The 21,305-nt window shown below is 38.5% G+C and overlaps 2 non-coding genes across 2 annotated transcripts; one reads left to right on the top strand and one right to left on the bottom strand.

Annotated features, from left to right (window-relative positions):
• The first annotated feature begins 12,409 nt into the window (after positions 1-12,409).
• On the top strand, positions 12,410-12,516 carry LOC121205886 (small nucleolar RNA R71). The gene has a single exon (XR_005900959.1). It is a non-coding gene; the product is annotated as a small nucleolar RNA R71 (small nucleolar RNA).
• Positions 12,517-16,464: 3,948 nt separating this feature from the next.
• LOC121205594 (small nucleolar RNA R71) lies at positions 16,465-16,571 on the bottom strand. Its single transcript, XR_005900670.1, has one exon. It is a non-coding gene; the product is annotated as a small nucleolar RNA R71 (small nucleolar RNA).
• Positions 16,572-21,305: the final 4,734 nt, after the last annotated feature.

The raw sequence follows: 21,305 nt of genomic DNA on the forward strand, positions 1-21,305 counted from the left end.
GACAATGAATAGTGCAGGGTATTTATAGATTTTGGGGCACACGGCCAGGAAACACGCCCGTGTTCCCTAATTTTTACCCGTGTGTTTTACGTTTTTCCTATTTAGGTGTGTTTGAAATTTGTCCCACACCCGTGTAACTTGGGCGTGTGGGTGCACACGGTCGTGTCGAACGACCGTGTCTAGCTTCGTTCGCTTCTCCCACTCCCGTGTATGCAAGGTCCACACCCGTGTTAATTTAACAGGTTCGACCATGGGCACTAGACAAGGGCGTGTTAAACGCCCACGCTAGTTTCTCAGATTCAACCACAGGTCTCCCACACGGGCGTGTCTCACGCCCGTGTTGTTTTGGCAGGTTCAACCACGGCCATGTCGCACGGCCGTGGTGTTTTATCGTAGTCCGTGTTGGGGAAATCTTTTACCCTGTTTTCACACGGCCCTAAGCACGCACGTGCGCTTGGCTGTGTCTTTGTGGAAAAGCCTGTATTCAAGATCTCTATTAGTAAGTTAGGTGTTAAATACTAAAATTTAAAGAAATCAATATTGTTACTGCTCGAGTTGCCTCCCGAGAAGCGCTTATTTATAGTCTAAGCTCGACTTACCTCTCCATTGAATGGTCATGGTGGTTCGAGGAGTTTATACTTCTCATTCCTGTTGTTAATCTCATCAAAATAAGGTTTTAAACGGGTGTTGTTTACCTTAAAAGTGCCAAACTTGGGATGATTCATCTTGACCGTACTGAATGGGAAAATGCTGAGTACCATAAGAGAGATTTCTTCATTCGATGTGGTAGCGACAATGTGGGGATCTGTGGAATCTAATAAGACTCTATCTCCAACCTTAAGTTGATTTGGAAAGGGATTGAGCTTGTTCTGTCGTAGATTCAGTTTGTCAGGTGTTCTCGGTTTATACGTCCGCCATTCATCTAGCTCCTTGATTTGTAGCCTTCGATCTTCATGAATGGGTCCTCTACTATTGCTTGAGAGTGTCTCATGTGCTACCTTCAGACTCATTTCCTGCAAACTAGGTTGTACCATATTGTCAGTTTTAGAAGAATGGGTTAAACGATCACCTTCAATTTCCGATGTGTTGCCAGAATTGCGAGCTTGAAGAGTGATTGTTTCGTCTCCCACACGGAGTGTGAGTTCACCTATGCCAACATCAATAATTGTTTTAGCAGTTGCTAAAAAGGGCCTTCCCAGAATTAAAGGAGTGTTGCTATCCTTCTCTATATCTAGAACAATAAAGTCAACGGGAAATATAAATTTATCGATTTTAACTAGTACATCTTCAATAATACCCCTAGGGAATCTTATAGTTTTATCTGCTAATTGAATGCTCATCCTAGTCTGCTTGGGTTTCCCGAGACCTAATTGCTTAAACATTTTGTAGCACATGACATTAATACTAGCCCTTAAATCAGCTAATGCATTATTAACATCTAAACTACCAATTAAGCAAGGAATTGTAAAACTCCCTAGATCTTTTAGTTTGTTAAGTAGTTTATTTTGGAGAATAGCTGAGCAAACTACGTTCAGCTCCACATGCGGTGCCTCGTCCAACTTCCGCTTATTTGCTAAAAGATCCTTTAAAAATTTCATTGCGTTTGGAATCTACGATAGAGCTTCAATAAACAGTAAGTTAATATGTAATTTTTTTAAGAGTTTAAGGAATTTACCAAATTGTTCATCTGAGCAGTCTTAAGAACAAGTTAAATATTTATCATACAATTCAGAAAATAATAACAAGATTCATCTTAGGTTTCATTCCCCTTAGGTATTTAGGGGATTTAGTTTATAACTAAATAAGAAAACATCTCAGAATAATAAAGAATACAAAACATAAAGAAAAACCCAAAACTCCTGAAGGGGAAATTGAGGAGAGATCTTCAGTTTTGATGATGAATCTGGCTTCTAAGATGAATCAATAGACTTTCTTGGAGAAATTCCTTACCCCCTATTCTTTGTGTCCCCTTTCTTCCTCCTCTAAGGTGTATTTATAGGCTTTGAAATGCCTAAGAACCTTCAAAATTAGCCTTTTCTGAATTTGACTCAACTTGGGCTCGGCAGGGACATGCCCGTGTAACACGCCCCTGTGCAATTACTTCAGGCTATGCTCGAGCCTGCCAAATTGACATGGCCGTGTGGTCTGCCCGTGTGATGAGGTCCAGGCCATGTTGATTTCGTAATTTGGCCCATTTTCTCCGTTTTTGGCCCGTTTCTCATTCCTTTCGCTCTCCTATGCTCTTCTAAGTATAAAACATGAAATTAAAGCATTAAGAGCATCGAATTCACCAATTTTAATGGGAAATCATCCATAAAATGCATTAAACATGGGGTAAAAATATGTATAAATTACGGTTTATCACTAAACTAAGAAATCACAGAAAAGAAATTTGGGGAAAATACTTTTTGGAAAACTCGATTGATTAATATTGTAATATCCCGAATTAGGGCCTAATCAGAATAGTGGTTTTGTGACCACAAATCTGAGATAGAAATAATTATTTTATAATTATTTTGAGGTCTATGATATGATTTCATGATTGTGTGAAAATTTCGTGAAGAAATTCTATGCATAAAGTGCTTAATTTGAAGTTAGGGACTAAATTGAATTAGTTGCAAAACTTGCATTCTAGAAGTTTCTAGTATGAAATTGTTGTGAAATATTAATTAGGAAGTCTTAAATAGAAATTTGACCAATTTCTAAGTTTATGGACAAAAATTTGGACATGGATGGAATTTTTGAAAGTTTAGTAAGGAATGGTATTTTGGTCATTTTGATATTAAATGAAATAAAATGGGAAAAATAACACAAAAATGGTCATCTTCTCCATATGTTGCTGCTGAATTTTTCTCTCTCCATAGCTAGGGTTTCTTCAACTTTTAAGCTTCATAGTAAGTGATTTCAAGCCCCGTTTTTAATGATTTTTATGTTTTTGAAATCCCGGTAGCTCGATTTAGCTTATGCTAGCAATAATTCAACCTAAGGTTCATAATTGGAAAAATACCCATAGGTGAAATTTGTGTATTTTGGTGTTTTATGATAGAATATGATGTTTTAAATTATGTTAGACAACTTGTGCTACTCGGTTTTAAGTGAAAACGAGAAAAAAGGGCTTAATCGGTAAAAATACCTAATAGTCATAAGTACATGTTAGAGTGAGAATTTGATGTTGCCATAGAAGGGAAAAATGATTAGCATGGCATAAAACATAAGAAAATAAGATGAAGTTTAATTTTCAAACATTGGGGCAAAAGTGCAAATATGCAAAAGTTTAGGGGTCAAAATGAAAATTTTTAAAAATATGATTTTTGGACCCGTATGAATAGTGTGACTAATTATTAGGCTAAATGTGATATTATAGATGAAGGAAATCGAGATTCGGGCTTAAATTGGGAAAATATAAGGTTATGGACTAAAATGGTAAATTGCCATTTCTGGATCGAGGTAAGTTCGTGTGTTAATAATAATGCAATACCATGCATGAATTGTAATTCTCTATTGATATGACATAAATTGTATGATTTAATATGTTTAAGAGAAGTTGATGGATGGTATGTATGATATGGAAAAAAAATGTAATGCTTGTTGTGTCATGTGAAATTGAATGGAAAATTTTTGTTACATGAATTGAGTGTTAAATTACTATTACCTGGGTTGTATGAATTGCTGCACGGTTGTACCTGATAAGATTTTGACAAGTTTGTACGTAAATAATTTATCGATTCTTTTTATTTTATTATATTTTGCTATCATATGTAATGTGGCTACCTATAGATTGACTATTTGTTGTAAATTGAAAATTGAAAAAAAGACTATGAATAAATTTGTAACATGTTGGAAAGTGAGGAATTTCCCGGTTGAGCCTTCAGAATAAAAACGATACTAATGATCTATTGTAAGGTCGCATGTGTAGCACTAAGTGTAGGCTACTATGTGTACCTGATAACTTCGATCACGTGTGTAGTACTAAGTGCAGGCTACTACGTGTAACGGATAATTGGTCGCATGTGTAGTACTATGTGCAGCTACTATGCGTACCAGATAACCTTGTCTACAAGTGTGAAAATATGTGCAGGCAACTGAGTATCAGTTATTATTCCGAAGAGTTCAACAGGAAAATCGATTAAGTAAAAATACATGTGAACATGATTATATGATGAATAAGTGCAGGTATATGTTTATGAAAATTTTGAGCAATGTGCTCGATATTTGGGTGAACTTCAATAAGACAAAATGGATTAAGTGAAATTATGTAAGAGTGAATTTTAGTAGTAAAACAGTGTTGGACAGCAGCAGTTGCGTGACTTTGAAAATTCACCAAAATTTTTTAAGTTGAATTAAATTTCAAACAAATTATGGAATTAAACATTAATGAGTCTATTTTCATATAAAAAAAACAGGGGGAGCAAAAAAGTTATATATTATGTGATATTATAATTTTTGTGAGACAGTGTTAGAATGAATTCTAAATCCCCTGTTCTGACTTGGAAAAAAAATTGTAAAAAAATAATTATGAGTTATAATTTACATGAATAGAATCTTCAATGAGTCTACTTTTAGGAGGAATGGATGGGAACATCATCTGAGTCCCGAAATATGAGATAAATAATTTTTAGTGGAGAGAGGTCAGAACTGTTGGACAGCAAAACAGAGGAAACTTTAATGAATAAACTGTACTAATTGGCTGAACCAAAAATTCTAGAAAATTTATGGGAGAAATATATATATGAATCTAGTTTCAAGGAAAATTAACGAAACTAAATTTGGAGTTTTTTAGCTTCAGATATGAATGATTTAGTAACTGTAACTCGATAGCACAGCTTAACCTGAACATGTGTAATGGTACAATTATAGTGTTTTATCTTGAAAAGCGTGGTAGTAATTGCTTATTATTTTCATATAAACTTACTAAGCGTAAAGCTTACCCATCCTCTCCATTTCTTTAATATTGGCAAGTCAGCTCGGGGTTGGAGATCGTCGAAGGCAAAATCACACTATCAAACTATCATTTTTGGAAGAATTAATTCAAATATTAGAAATATCAAGTGAGTGGCATGTATAGGAAGTTGGTTTGTGATATGTACTTTTATTATGATTTTGACCATACGTATCAGTCTGCATTGAGCTATCGTATATAATCATGAGATGTGGTCCTTATCCATTATGGTTTATAAGTTTAATTAATCGTTTCATGTCCTATGTTTTGATGTAATGATATAGTTAGCTTTGTTTGTTATGCATGTGTTCGAAAAGTTTTGAATTAAATAAAATTTTATGGCCCGATTTTCGTCTATGTGTATTGTTAAGTCTGGTAATGCCTCGTACTCTGTTCAGGCCTTAGATACGGGTAAGGGGTGTTACAAAGACAATACCTAAGGAAAAATCCACCTAGACTTCACTTGTTATTTGACTCTGAATCGGACAATTTATTTATTCAATTTGTTCCGTAGAGACCCCTAAGTTATGTTATTATCTCTCTCGAGACTAACAACGTCTAACCCTAGTTTGAATAATTGATATCTCTTTCTAATTAACGCCCTAGGGTTGCATTAACTCGATCTATGGATCCCCTTATTAGGTTCACCCTAATCCGGCAAAATCTTGTCACCCTATCTCTAGGCGTGCAACCAACTCCGCTTAATTATGACAAATTTACTCTTAGACAGGGTCTATTCCTCCTCTGAATAAGAGCTTAACTTGAATCAATATTCTAGAATATCAAAACAAGAATTAAGAACACATAATTAAGAACAAGTCAAATATTTATCATATAATTCAGATAATAATAACAAGGTTCGTCTTAGGTTTCATCCCCCTTAGGTATTTAGGGGTTTTAGTTCATACTAATGAAAGAAAACATCTCAAAAGAATAAAAATAACAAAACATAAGAAAACCCAAAACTCCTGAGGGAATTTGAAAGGAGATCTTCAGTCTTGATGGTGAATCCGGCTTCTGAGATGGATCGATTAGCTTCTCTAGAGCAATTCCTTGCTTCCTCCTCTGCGTCCCCCCTCTTCTCCTCTCCTAGGGTGTACTTATAGGCTTTTGAATGCCTAAGAGCCCTCAAAATTGGCCTTTTCCGAATTGAACTAAACTTGGGCTCGGCAGAAACACGCCCGTGTGACACGCCAGTGTGCGATTGCTTAAGGCTGTGCTCAAGGCTATTAAATGGGCACGGGCGTGTGATCTACCCTTGTGAGGAAGTCCAGGCTGTGTTAATTTCGTATGTTGGCCCATTTTCTTCATTTTTGGCCCGTTTCTCATTCCTTTCACTTTCATATGCTTACCTATGTATAAAACATGAAATTAAGGCATTAGGAGCATCGAATTCACCAATTTTAAGGAAAAATCATCCATAAAATGTGCTAAGCATGAGATAGAAATATGTATAAATTATGGTTTATCAAATACACCCACACTTAAGCATTTTCTTGTCCTCAAGCAAAATCCTCAACTCTTAATCAAAATAAATTATTCTCAACTCATAATTTCTATCGATAATATCTCAAAATAATCCATAGGTAATCATACATTGAAATTTCAACTGAAAGAATATCAAAGTTTCAAGCATTCCAAGTTGAGCATTTTATTATGAAAACATAGGTGTCTCCCATCATATAAGTAATTTCCTTTGATTCAAAATATCACAGAGTTTCACATCCTCACTAAATATTCACTCAAATCAATCGAGGTGTTTAAGTACAATAAATGAAGCACTCAATAGTCAATAAGGGAAAGTCATTACCATAGGCTTGCATGAAAATCAAATCTCCACCACTGTAAATTAAGATGAAAAATCAATCAAAAGGTCTTTAGAGGGTTGTAACGTGGCTTTGGTTAGAGGGTGTGGTCACAAGCTGAAAGAAAGGGTTAGAATCGAGATTGAATTGAAAAATTGCCTAACTAGAAAAATGACTAGTCATCAATTGCGTACAATAGAGCTTTTTCTCAGAATATGAAATTTAACTTTTTAGCTTGAAAGATCACTACTACTAATATGTATACATGTATATATATATTTTTAAGAACAAGTCAAATTACAAAATAGAATAAAACATAGCTAAGCAGCTATTCCAACTCAAATCTCGACAAAAATAGGGATCAAATTGATTTAGGGGATTTCAACAATAATGAGTTATGGGTTAATATTGAGGGTAAATCAATGAATGGGTTGTTAGGCTCAAGGGGGTTCACTAAGGGTTAATTGTAAAGGTAGGCTTTTATAGAGTGAGTGGGTTAAACCTAAGTGCCTTTATCATTTTGACATATCAAATCAAATGGTGTAGTCTTGACATGCATAATCAAGCAAGTTCTAGAATAACAATTCAATACTAACGCACTCATAATGAAAGTGAGCATGAAAGAAATAATAGATGCTCTAAAGGCTCAAGATCTCACAAAAATTATGGCTTTTTGATGTTTAAACTTGTGAATTCCAACTCAAAATAATACCAAAACTTAGGGAAACAACCTAAAAGTTTTTAATTCTTCAAAAATCAACTTATCATGCTTGATTCCCTAATGTCTTAAAGTTTTAACAATCAATGTATAAATGCCAATGTTTTAATTCAAGATATATCAATAAGCATTATACACTAATTGGAATTCTGTATAATAATGATATGAGAAGATTGCATGAGAATAAAACAAAATTCAGGGATTTTTCTGATATAAAAGACCCCCCCACACTTAAGATGTACATTGCCCTCAATGTACAAAGGTAGATATATTGAAAAAGATAGATATATAATTATAAGATAGGGAGAGAAGTGAAACTTCCTGAATGATGAATGAATTACTCGAACTGGAGTTTTGAAGAATAACCGGCGTGAGAGTGGAGGAGGATACTCCGGTGGTGTTAGAGGTTCATTAGTCCATAAGTCCTGCACCAAAAGAATATTATATCTGGTGGTAGCTATGGTCGTGGTCGATGAGGACATGGCAGTCGTGGAGAATCATTTCCGGAGGAGTTTTTAGTTCCTATGTGATGGTGAGCTTGAGGAGCTCTTTATAATTGTAACAAAATCAGGAATTTTTTTAGGAAGTATAAGGAAGCATAATTACTCATAATGGAATAACCAAATTTGATAATAAAAATTATAAAATCTAATAGAAATAAGCTTAAAGGAAAATAAAAAGTAGTCTTAAAATAGAATAAAAATAAAAACATAAAATAATAAATAAAAGTTTTTAAACATCTTCATCGCTAGATGGTTCGCAAGGTGGGGGTGGCGATGAGATGTGGAAGTGCTAGAAAATCTACTTAGAGTAACATCAATGTTATTGAAGCGATGAAAACACTGTTGCTCGAATCAGGTAAGGCGCTCAAAGATGTCAGCATATGAAGCCACCGCATGAACTGGACGAGAGGGTGGTGGTGGTGGCGGAGACGGTGGGTCCTCATGACGTGGAGGGACATCATCAGTAATATCCTCGGGATCCTCATCCTCGGTGGATTGGGCTAGGCGATACTGAGGAGGGTGGGTTCCTCGGCGCTTCTCGATCATCCTCATACTAAGCATGCTCGAGATGCCCTGTAGGGACATCTGGCCCATGAGAGTGAGGGAGGATGATTGGGCTACTGTGTTGAGAAGCCTGAAGTGCCAAGCCAACCGCGTCAGATAAGGCCCAATGGAGATGAACCCCTTCCTATGCCCCTCCGTCTGAAGTTGAATGGCGAGGGCAATGAAATAGGCAAGGTCGAAGACGTGCCCGTGCGACATACACCATAGAAAGTAGGCATCGTAAGTGTTGACGACACTAGTGCTCTCTCTCCTTCCTGTTAATGTGTGAGCTAAAATGGCATGTAGGTACCTCAGAAATGGAGGGAGAGTCGATGCCTTGGAGCGGCTAGGATTGTAGGAGGCAGAGCCAGATACGAGGGCATTCCAGCACCGTGAAGGAGAATGTTGGATGTGGCGATTGAGAGTGTGGAGCTCATTCTCCTCCATGAATTCTTCAGTGTAAAGGCCCGGTGCGGTACCGAACTTTGGGACTCTCAACTGGCGGACTAGACTACCGATGCAGAATTGGACCTTTCTCGGATCATCAAAATGGGTCATCACGGTCTAAAGATGAAATGTTGAGAAAAATTCCATCGTGAGCTCGAGATACGTTGACTTGACAATCTCGAAGAAAAGTCCCCAAGGATCGGTGGTGAGGAGGGCCCAAATTGCATCAACAAGTTGGACTTGTTCTAGCGTGGTTCAGTCTATACAGCGGCCCAGTTACAAGGGTCAAGCCATAGAATCTGAAATAGTTCGTCCTGATTGCCTGGTGGAAATTGGAGAAGGGGTGGAAAATTTCTGTGGTAGGTCCTGAGGATACACCCCTTTCCGTTTTTTCGAAGTGAGGACGGCAATCTTCTTGCCATGTGAGGTAGACATAATTTACCCATAATGGAAATTGAAGTGGAATATGAATACTTTCCATGGGGCTTACTTATTAACCTATACTATAACAACCAAAATAAATGTGCTAAATAACCTTATGAGAATAAGTAATAGAGATATCTAAAGAATGAATTTGTGTGGGGTTAATAGCATGAAACTCTTAGGAACAATGAATGTAGCCTAATATACTGACTAAGAAAATAAAAATTACCAAAACAAAACTTAAAAACATAAATTTATCTACTATTCTAACTATGAAACTGCACGAAAAATAGTCAAATGGAGCATAGAAATCATGAAAGAAGCAAAATAATTGAAAAAGATTGAGATAAAAGAGTAAACAAACACAAGAGGGAGGAGCTTAGGTGTCAAAAATATGGTTGAAGACGGTGCACGAGCGTAGGAGGAGGCCGTATGAATCTGTAGCGGCTAGGGTTAGGGATTTTGGGTGAGGGAAATGATGAATAGTGAAGGGTATTTATAGATTTTTGGGACACACGGCCAGGGGACACGCCCGTGTTCCCCAATTTTTGCCCGTGTGATTCTCAAATTTTGAATTTGGGCGCGTCTGACATTTAGCCCACGCTCGTGTTTCTTAGGCGTGCGGGTGCACATAGCCATGTCGCACGGCTGTGTCTGTCTCCGTTCGCTTCTCCCACGCCCATGTTAATCTGACAGGTTCGACCATGGGTTCTAGACACGAGCGTGGCGAATGCCGGTGCTATTTTCTTAGGTTCAACCATGATTCTACGACACGGGGGTGTCGCACGCCATGTTGTTTTGGCAGATTCACCCACGTTCCTAACGCACGGCCGTGGCGACTTATCGCATCCCGTGTTGGGGAAAATTTTGCCTTGTTTCCACACGGCTTAAGGCACGTCCGTGTGCCTAGCCGTGTATGCTTTAGAAAGCCTGTGTTCCATGAGTCAGTTAGTATGTTAGATGTTAAAACTAAATTTAAAGAAATTAATATTGTTAGTGCTCGGGTTACCTCCCAAGAAACGCTTATTTATAGTCTAAGCTCAACTTACCTCTTTGGTGAATGGTCATGGTGGTTTGAGGAGTGTATACTCCTCATTCCTGCTATGAATCCCATCAAAATAAGGTTTTAGGCAGGTATTGCTCACCTTAAAGGTGCCGAATTTGGGGTTACTTACCTCGACTGTACCAAATGGGACAATGCTAAGTATCGTAAGAGGAATTTCTTCATTCGGTTTGGCAGTGTTAATGTGAGGATCTGCAGCATCTAATGAAACTTTATCTCCAACCTTAATTTGTTTTAGTAAGGCTTTGAGCTCGTTCTGGCGTAGTTTTGGTTTATCGTATTTTCTCGGTTTAAATGTCAGCCATTCATCTAACTCCTCAATTTGTAACATTCGTTCTTCATGTGTAGATCCTTTGTTGTAGATTGAACATGGCTCATGTGTGTCCTTCGAACTTATTTCCTACAAAATAGGTTGCACTGTATGATCAGTCCTAGTAGAACAATTTGTACAATCACCTTCAATTTTCAATGTGTTGTTTAGGTTGCGAGCTTGAAGATTGATTGTTTCGTCTCCTACACGAAGTGTGAGTTCACTTGTGCCAACGTCAATAATTGTTCTAGCAGTTGCTAAAAAGGGCCTTCCCAAAATTAAAGGAACATTACTGTCCTCTTCTATGTCTAAAACAACAAAATCAACTGGGAATATAAATTTTTCAATTTTAGTGAGTACGTCTTCAATGATACCCCTAGGAAATTTGACAGTTTTATCTGCTAATTGAATGCTCATCCTAGTTTGTTTGGGTTTCCCTAGACCTAGTTGCTTAAAAAATTTGTAAGGCATAACATTGATACTAGCCCCTAGATCAGCTAACGTATTATTAACATCTAAACTACCAATTAAACAAAGAATCGTAAAACTCCCTGGATCTTTTAGTTTGTTGGGTACCTTATTCTGAAGAATGGCTAAGCAAACCGCGTTCATCTCTACATGCGACCTTTCATCTAACTTTTGTTTATTTGCTAGAAGCTCCTTTAAAAATTTGACTGCATTCGGCATCTGCAAAAGTGCTTTAATAAACGGTAGGTTAATATGTAGTTTCTTTAAAAGTTTAAGGAATTTACCAACTTGTTCGTCTGAGCAGTCTTTCCTTATCTCATTGGGGTATGGCACACGAGGTTTATATTCTGTACTTCCGCTTTTTGTTCGTTTTGGCCTACCTCATTCTTACTTTCACTTACCACCGGTTCTGGCCTTGGTTTTGCCACTAACCCTTCCTCATCTTAAATGGCAATTGCGTTGAGTTGCTCCCTCGGGTTAGATTCTGTGTTGCTTGGTAGGCTATCTTGTAGTCGTTCGGAAATCAATTTGGCAAGCTTTCCAATCTGAGTTTCGAGCCCCTGGATTAATGCTTGTTGATTTTTAAGTGCTGTTTCGGTATTCTGAAAATGAGTCTCTAACGCCGAGATGAATTTGGTTAGCATCTCCTCAAGGTTCGGCTTTTTCTCCTGCTGGTATGGTGGTTGCTGAAAGCCTGGAGGGGGTGGTGGTTTCTGATTTCCTTGGCCTCCCCATGAAAAATTTGGGTGATTCCTCCAACCTGCATTGTAAGTATTGCTATAAGGATTGTTTTGAGATCGAGGATTATTACCCATGTAATTTAACTGCTCATTCTCCATGTTGTGGCCATAAAGTGGGTATTCTGAATTGCTCGATCCACCTCCATTTTCTTCATACTGCATTACTGGGTGAACCTTTGAAGAACTAAGAAAACCATCAATTTTCTTATTCAAGAGTTCTACCTGATTAGAGAGCATGGTGACCGAATCGACATTATAAACGCCGGCTGTTTTTTTTGGCTTTCTCCTCATGACTTGCACTGATAGTTATTCAATGACATCTCATCTATAAATTCATAGGCATCTTCAGGTGTCTTATTATTGATGGTTCCTCCAGCGACTTCATCAATCATCTGCCAAGTCGAAGGATTCAGCCCATTATGAAACGTTTGAACCTGTAGCCAAAGCAGTAACCCATGGTGAGGGCACATTCTCAAAAGGTCCTTGTATCTCTCCCATGCATCGTAGAGTGTTTCTAAATCCATCTGCACAAAAGAAGAGATATCATTAAGTAATTTATCCGTTTTAGCCGGCAAAAAGTATTTTAATAGAAACTTTTTGGTCAATTGTTCCCAAGTAGTAATTGACCCTTGTGGTAACGAGTTCAACCACTGTTTAGCTTTGTTCCTCAACGAAAAGGGAAACAACCGAAGGCGGATGGCGTCATCAGAAATGCCATTAATTTTAAAGGTATCTCAAAATTCTAGGAAATTTTCCAAGTGAGCATTGGGATCTTCGTCCTGCAAACCATCAAACTGAACAAACTGTTGTGTCATTTGAATTCTGTTAGGTTTCAGTTCAAAATTATTTGCAGCAATAGCAGGTCTAACTATACTTGACTCAGTTCCTGTTAAATTAGGTTTAGCATAATCATACATAGTGCGTGAAGCAAGATTCTGATTTACAGCAATCGCAGGAGGTAGCGGATTTTCTTGGTTTTCAGCCATCTCCTCGGTTGTGGTTTGAATATCGTCCTCTTGCTCGTTCTCTGTGTATCTTAAGCTTCGCCTTATTTCTCTTTGGTTTTTGTGAACTCTGTGATCAATCACACTGTCAAAAGTAATGGTCCTGACGGGTTTCTTCTAGTCATAAACTATAATAACCTTCCAGAAAAAGGGGAAAAGAAGAATTAGTAATAAAAGTTAGATATAAATTTAAATTGCAGTAAAAGTAAATGGCTAAAGTAATAAAAATCGAGTGTTCCTAATATCTTAGTTCCCCGGAAACGGTGCCAAAAACTTGATACGTGATATTCGTGATAGGTTTTAAATATTTATAATGAATCGTTCTTGAAACTAACTATTATCACGATGAAGGTAAGTGTACCTATCGAACAGTAGTATAGCTTTAGCAAGACCGGATTATCGAACCCAAAGGAACTAAAAGTACTAGTATCAACTTTCATTTTATTATCTAGCCTAAAAAATAAAAGGGTTTTGTTTATCTAACTAATTAACTAAACTAAGAAATAACAGAAAAGAAATTTGGGGAAAATACTTTTTGGAAAACTCGATTGATTAAGACAATACCTAAGGAAAAATCCACCTAGACTTCACTTGTTATTTGACTTTGAATCGGACGATTTATTCATTCAACTTGTTCCGTAGAGACCCCTAAGTTATATTATTATCTCTCTCGAAACTAACAACGTCTAACCCTAGTTTGAATAATTGAAATTTCTTTTCAATTAATGCCCTAGGGTTGCATTAACTCGATCTATGGATCCCCTTATTAGGTTTCACCCTAATCCGATAAAATCTTGTCACCCTATTTCTAGGCGTGCAACCAACTCCGCTTAATTATGACAAATTTACTCTTAGACAGGGTCTATTCCTCCTTTGAATAAGAGCTTAACTTGAATCAATATCCCGGAATATCAAAACAAGAATTAAGAACACATAATTAAGAACAAGTCAAATATTTATCATACAATTCAGATAATAATAACAAGATGCGTCTTCGGTTTCATCCCCCTTAGGTATTTAGGGGTTTTAGTTTATACTAATGAAAGAAAACATCTCAAAAGAATCAAAATAACAAAACATAAGAAAACCCAAAACTCCTGAGGGAATTTGAAGGGAGATCTTTCGTCATGATGGTGAATCCGGCTTCTGAGATGGATCGATCGGCTTCCCTTGAGCAATTCCTTGCTTCCTCCTCTGCGTCCCCCCTCTTCTCCTCTTCTAGGGTGTATTTATAGGCTTTGGAATGCCTAAGAGCCCTCAAAATTGGCCTTTTCCGAATTGGACTAAACTTGGGCTCGGTAGAGACATGCCCGTGTGACACGCCCATGTGCGATTGCTTAAGGCCATGATCAAGGTTGTTAAATGGGCACGGGCATGTGATCTACCTGTGTGAGTAAGTCCAGGCCATGTTGATTTCGTATGTTGGCCCATTTTCTCCGTTTTTGGCCTGTTTCTCATTCTTTTCACTCTTTTATGCTCACCTAAGTATAAAACATCAAATTAAGTCATTAGAAGCTTTGAATTCACCAATTTTAAGGAAAAATCATCCATCAAATGTGCTAAGCATAGGATAGAAATATGTATACATTACGATTTATCTGAATTCCTTACACGGGTAGACCACACACCCGTGTCATGTTAATAGGCTCTAACACGGCTTCGACTTCCTTACACGGGAAGATCACACGGCCATGTCTATTTAACAGCCTTGAACACAGATTGAAGAAATCACATACAGGCGTGTCCCTGTCGAGCCCAAGTTTAGTCCTATTCAGAAAAGGCCACTCTTGAGGGCTTTTAGGCATTCTAAAGCCTATTTAAACACACTAGAGGAGGATTAGAGGACACACACGGAGTAGGAGGCAAGGAATTACTCGAGGAAAGCTGATTGATCCATCTCAGAAGCCGGATTCACCTTCAAGACTGAAGATCTCCCTTCAATTCCCCTCAAGAGTTCTTGGGTTTTCTTTATGTTTTGTTATCGTTATTCTTTTGAGTTGTTTTCTTTCATAAATATGAACTAAACCCCCTAAATACCTAAGGAGAATGAAACCTAAGACGGATCTTGTTATTATTATCTGAATTGTATGATAAATATTTGACTTGTTCTTAATTATGAATTCTTAATTCTTGCTTTAATATTCTAGGATATTGATTCAAGTATTGATGTGCTTATTCAGAGGAGCAAAAGTCCCTGTCTAAGAGTAGATCTAACATAATTAAGTAGAGTTGATTGCACGCCTAGAGATAGGGTGACATAATTTTGCCAGATTAGGGTGAAACCTAATAAAGGAATCCATAGATCGAGTTAATGCAACACTAGGGGTTTTAATTAGAAAGAGATTTCAATTAATCAACCTAGGGTTAGATGTTGTTAGTCTCGAGAGAGATAATAATATAACTTAGGGATTTCTATGGATCAAGTCAAGTGAATAAATCGTCTGATTCAGAGTTAATAACAAGTGAAGTCTATGTGGATTTTTCCCTTAGATATTGTCCAAATCTTTCAGTTTTCCCAAAAGCTATTCCCAAATTTACTTCCTGTGCATTCTTAGTTTAGTAATTATTTTAGACAAAACAAACCCCTTTATTTTTGGGCTAGATAATAAAAAGAAAGTTAATACTAGTACTTCTAGTTCCTCTGGGTTCAACATCCCGGTTTTACCATAAGCTATACTACTGTTCGATAATGTGCACTTGCCTTTGTCATGATAATAGTTAGTTTTCGAGAACGGACATTCATAAATTATAAAACTTATCACGATTCACATCACATCAAGTTTTTGGCGCCATTGCTGGGGAACTAAGATATTAGGAACACTCGATTTTTATTACTTTAGCCATTTTACTTTTATTGTAATTTAAATTTTTATTTTCCTTTCTAATTTTTCATTTATTCGCTTCTGGCAGGTTTTTATAGTGTATGACTAGAAGAAACCCGTCGGGACCATTACCTTTTGATAGTGAGATCGATCGCATAGGTCCCAAAAATCGAAGAGAAATAAGGCGAAGCCTAAGATTTACAAAGGAAGAGCAAGAGGATGACATTCACACCACAACCAAGGAGATGGCTAAAAATCAAGAAAATCTGCTACCTCTTGCGATTGCTGTTGATCCAGTAAATCAGAATCCTGTTCGGCGCACTATGTATGATTATGCTAAGCCTACTTTAATAGGAACTGAGTCAAGTATAGTTAGGCCTGCTGTTGCTGCAAATAATTTTGAACTTAAACCTAACACAATTCAAATGATTCAACAGTTTGTTCAGTTTGATAGTTTGCAAGACGAGGACCCAAACGCTCATCTGGCGAACTTCCTAGAGATTTGCGATTTAAAATCAATGGCGTTTCTAATTATGCCATTCACCTTCGGTTGTTTCCTTTTTCATTGAGGAACAAAGCTAAACAGTGGTTGCACTCGTTACCACGAGGGTCAATCACTACTTGGGAACAAATGACCGAAAAAATTTTACTTAGATATTTTTTGCCGGCTAAAACGGCTAAATTGAGAAACGATATCTCTTCTTTTATGTAGATGGATCTAGAGACACTCTATGATGCATGGGAGAGATACAAGGACCTATTGAGAAGGTGCCCTCACCATGGGTTACCTTTATGGTTGCAGGTTCAAACGTTTAACAACGGCGTGAACCCCTCAACAAGGCAACTTATCGATGCAGCTGCTGGTGGGACTATCAATAACAAAACACCTGAAGTGGCTTACGAATTTATTGAAGAGATTTCATTGAATAACTATCAGTGGCAAGTCATGAGAACAAAGCAGACAAAAGCAGCCGGTGTTTTCAACCTCGATGCGGTTACTATGCTATCTAACCAGGTAGAACTCTTAAATAAAAAGATTGACAGTTTGTGTGGTTCTACTCAGGTACATCCAGTGATGAGGTGCGATTCAAATGGAGGAGGAACATACACAGAATATCAACCCTTCAACCCTAGTATCGAGGAGGAACAAGTTCAATATATGGGTAATAACAATTCTAGATCTCAAAATAACCCATATAGTAACATATATAATGCAGGTTGGAGGAACCATCCCAACTTCTCGTGGGGTGGTCAAGGGAATCAAAGGCCACAACATCCTCCGATTTTCAACAACCACCTTACCAACAGGAAAAGAAGCTAAGCCTTGAGGAAATGCTAACAAATTTTATCTCGGTGTCAGAAACTCACTTTTAGAATACCGAAATAGCACTTAAGAATCAACAAGCATTGATTCAAGGGCTCGAAACTCAGATAGGCCAACTCGCCAAATTGATTTCTGAATGACCTCAAGGTAGCTTGCCGAGTAACACTGAATCTAACCCAAGGGAATAGCTCAATGCAATTACCATTCAAGATGAGGAAGGGTTAGTCGAACCTGAACCAGAACCGAGGCAAGGAATTGTGGTAAGTAAAAGCAAATGTGAGGTAGACCACTGTGAACAAACACCAGTAAGTAAAGAGTACAAACCTTGTGTGCCATACCCCAATGCAACAAGGAAAGACCGCACAGACGAACAATTCAGTAAATTCCTTAAATTATTAAAAAAATTACATATTAACTTACCGTCTATTGAAGCTCTTTCGCAAATGCCAAACGCAGTCAAATTCTTAAAGGAGATTTTAACAAACAAGCAGAAGTTGGATGAAGCGTCGTATGTGGAGTTAAATGCAGTTTGCTCAGCCATACTACAAAATAAGTTGGCCAACAAATTAAAAGATCCAGGGAGTTTTACGATTCCTTGTTTAATTGGTAGTTTAGATGTTAATAATGCTTTGGCTGATTTAGGGGCTAGTATCAATGTCATGCCTTATAAAATGTTTAAACAACTAGGTCTTGGGAAACCCAAACAAACTAGGATGAGCATTCAGTTAGCAGACAAAACAATCAAATTTCTTAGGGGTGATATTGAAGATGTACTCGTTAAAATTGATAAATTCATATTCTCAATTGATTTTGTTGTTCTAGACACAGAAAAGGATAGTGACGTGCCTTTAATTTTAGGGAGGCCTTTTTTAGCAACCGCTAGAACTATAATTGATGTTTGTACATGTGAACTCACACTTCGTGTGGGTGAGGAAACAATCACTCTTCAAGCTCGTAATTCAAGTAACACATCAAATATCGAAGGTGATTGTATAAATCGTACTACTAATATTGATCATGTGGAGAAACCTTCTTTGCAGGAAACACGTTCAAAGAACACACCTAAGTCATGTTCGAGTAACGACAAAGGACCCATCTATGAAGAACGAAGGCTACAGGTCGAGGAACTAGATGAGTGGCGGACATAGAAACCAAGATCACATGATAAATCAAAACCACGCCATGACGAGCTCAATATTTCACTAAATCAACTTAAGGTTGGAGACAAAGTACTATTAGATGCAGCAGACCCTCGGATTGCCACCTTTGAACTTAATGGAGAAATCCCTCTTACGGTACTTAGTACTTTCCCATACGGATTAGTCGAGGTAATTCATCCTAAATTCGGTACGTTCAAGGTAAATAGTACTCGTCTAAAACCTTATTTTGATAAAATTGATAGCAGGGATGAGGAGTGTAAACTCCTTGCACCACCATGACCACACAACAAGAGAGGAAAGTCAAGCTTAGACTATAAATAAACGCTTCTCGGGAGGCAACACGAGCACTAACGGTGTTAACTTCTTTAAATTTTAGTTTTTAACATTTACTTCATTAACTGAATCACTGAACACAGGTTTTCCAGAACCACACGGCCAGGCCCACGGGCGTGCTTTAGGCTGTGCCCATACCACGAGAGGCAACACGGCCGTGCGATACAGTCATGTGAAAATAGAGCCAAATTTTTCCCAACACGGGATTCGATACGTTGCCACGGCCGTAAGATATGGCCGTGGACAAAACTGTCAAAACAACACGGTCGTACGCCACACCCGTGTTTAGAAGCCGTGGTTGAAATTGAGAAATTAACACTCACGTATGACACGCCCGTGCCCACCACCCGTGCTCGAGACTATGAAAACAACACAGGCGTGGGAGAAGCGAATGAAACAGGACACGGCCGTGTGCACCAATACTCCCAACGAACAAGGGCGTGGGCCTAATTTCAGACGCGCCCAAATTTAAAAATCACGAAACACACGGGCTGAACGGCTGTGTGCCCCAATATCTATATATACCCCTCACTATTCATCATCCCCTTCCCCAAAAACTCTAAACCCTAGCCGCTGTAACCCCTCCCCCACTGCAGACCGGCCATCCTAGCTTTCTTTTCTCTTTCATTTTTCTCCCCTCTCTCTCTTACTCCTCCCCTCTTCTCACCCTTGCGCACCACATGGCACACCGCCCACGCCCATGGCAGACCTCAACCGCTCCCCACCATCACACCGTCGCTCCTCCGGCCACCACTCCTCTACTAACGGTTTTCTCTTCTCTATTACTTCCTTTGGACACTTACTAACATGATAATTCTAATTTTTATCCTTTTATTTCTTTTGCTACTAATTGTTTGTCATATCATCCTTTTTGAGGATTTAGTTCACCAGGCTTAGTTACTTTCATTTAGTTCATTTTGAATTTAGTCCTGCTATTACTCTGCCATGTACCATAAAATCTCTATCAAGTTTGATTGCTTTTTGTTGAGTCTTGCTAGTGTTAGTAGTTTTTGATTGCATTTGTTAGTTTAATTCATGGTTAACTCCTTTTTGGATTTGTTAATATATTTTATCGTTTACATTCATTAAGATTTAAGTTCCTCTTGCAGGTATATTATGTCGAATCCATGCGACAAGACAATCGTTGTCCCCACCTCGAAAAAGAGGAAAAGAGCAGCATCATCCTCTGGTCCTATAGCAAAGATCAAGCACCCATTCTTCCAATTCCCACCGAGATCGCAGGAGGAACTATTTCAGATATTACGGGCCCAACCCTTAGGTGTGGGCCGTTGCATTGACTGGGCCGCACTTGAACAAATCCAACTGGTTGACTGGGCTCCTTTTCGAGATCATCGAGCTAACATACCTCGAGCTCACACTCAAACTCTCCTCGACCTTCCATCTTCAAGTAGTTATGACGGAGTTCGATGATCCCAAAATGGTCCAGTTTCGTCTCGGCAGTTTAGTCTGCCAGTTGAGTGTACCTGAGTTCGGTGTCGCTTTGGGGCTCTATACGAAGGAGTTCATGGACAACGATGATTTTGACACACTCCATCGCCACATCCACTTATCTCCCTCCAACTGCTGGAGGGCCCTCGTTCCTTCTTCAGTCACCTACGACCCTAGTCACTCCAAGGCATCGGCTCTCGCCCCATCCCTGCGATACCTACACGCCATCTTGGCCCACACTCTGACGGGTGGCGAGAGAGCACCGACATCGTCAACACTCATGATGCCTACTTTTTATGGAGTATGGCAAACGAGCACGTCTTCGACCTTGCCTATTCCATTGCCCTTGCCATTCGCCATCAGACGGAGCGGCATAAGAAGGGAGTCATATCTATCGACCCTTATGTGACTCGCCTGGTGCGGTATTTCAACCTCCTTAACACGGTGGCGCAAGCATCTTCCCTCACCCTCATTGGTCAGATGTCCCAACAAGGTATCTTAAGTATGCTACATATGAGGATGATCGAGCGACGACGTGGAGTTGACCCTCCCTAGTACCGCTTGGTCCAGTCCGCAGAGGAGGAGGACCCAGAGGACATTACTGATGATGTCCCTCCACAGCACGAGGACCCACCATCTCAGCCACCACCCATTTATCGCGCATTTCATGCGGCTGCTTCATACTCTAACATCTCTGAGCTCCTTACTTGATTTGAGCAGCAGTGTTTTCAGCTCTTTGATCACATTGATGCTACTCTACATCAGATTTGTCAACACCTTCACATCTCATCGCCACCACCACCTCGCGAACCATCTGGCGATGACGATGTTTAAAGACTTTTTATTTATTATTTTTATTTTCACTTTTATCTTTATTTATCTTCTTTAAGTACTTTTTATTTTCTTTCCTTTAATACTATTTCATTTTTAGGTTTTATAATTTTTATTAAATAATTTATAGTTTTGGCTATTTCATTACGAGTAATTATGCTTCTTTATATTTCCTAAAGAGTTCTTGATTTTATCACAGTTATAAAAAGCTCCAAAGCTCACCATCACTTAGGAACTTGAAACTCCACTGGAAAAGGTTCTCCACGACTGCCATGTCCTGCCCGACCACCACGACAACCTCTTCGCTGGACACTGTGGTTGTGGAACCCAACCTCTACCACCACCAGAGTATCCTCCTCCAATTTGATCATTGCCTTGGCCGATTATTCTCCATACCTCCAATTCAAGGGTTTTATTCAACAT

The sequence above is a fragment of the Gossypium hirsutum genome, chromosome A08 (assembly GCF_007990345.1).
Source record: "Gossypium hirsutum isolate 1008001.06 chromosome A08, Gossypium_hirsutum_v2.1, whole genome shotgun sequence".
Classification (NCBI taxonomy): Eukaryota; Viridiplantae; Streptophyta; class Magnoliopsida; order Malvales; family Malvaceae; genus Gossypium; species Gossypium hirsutum.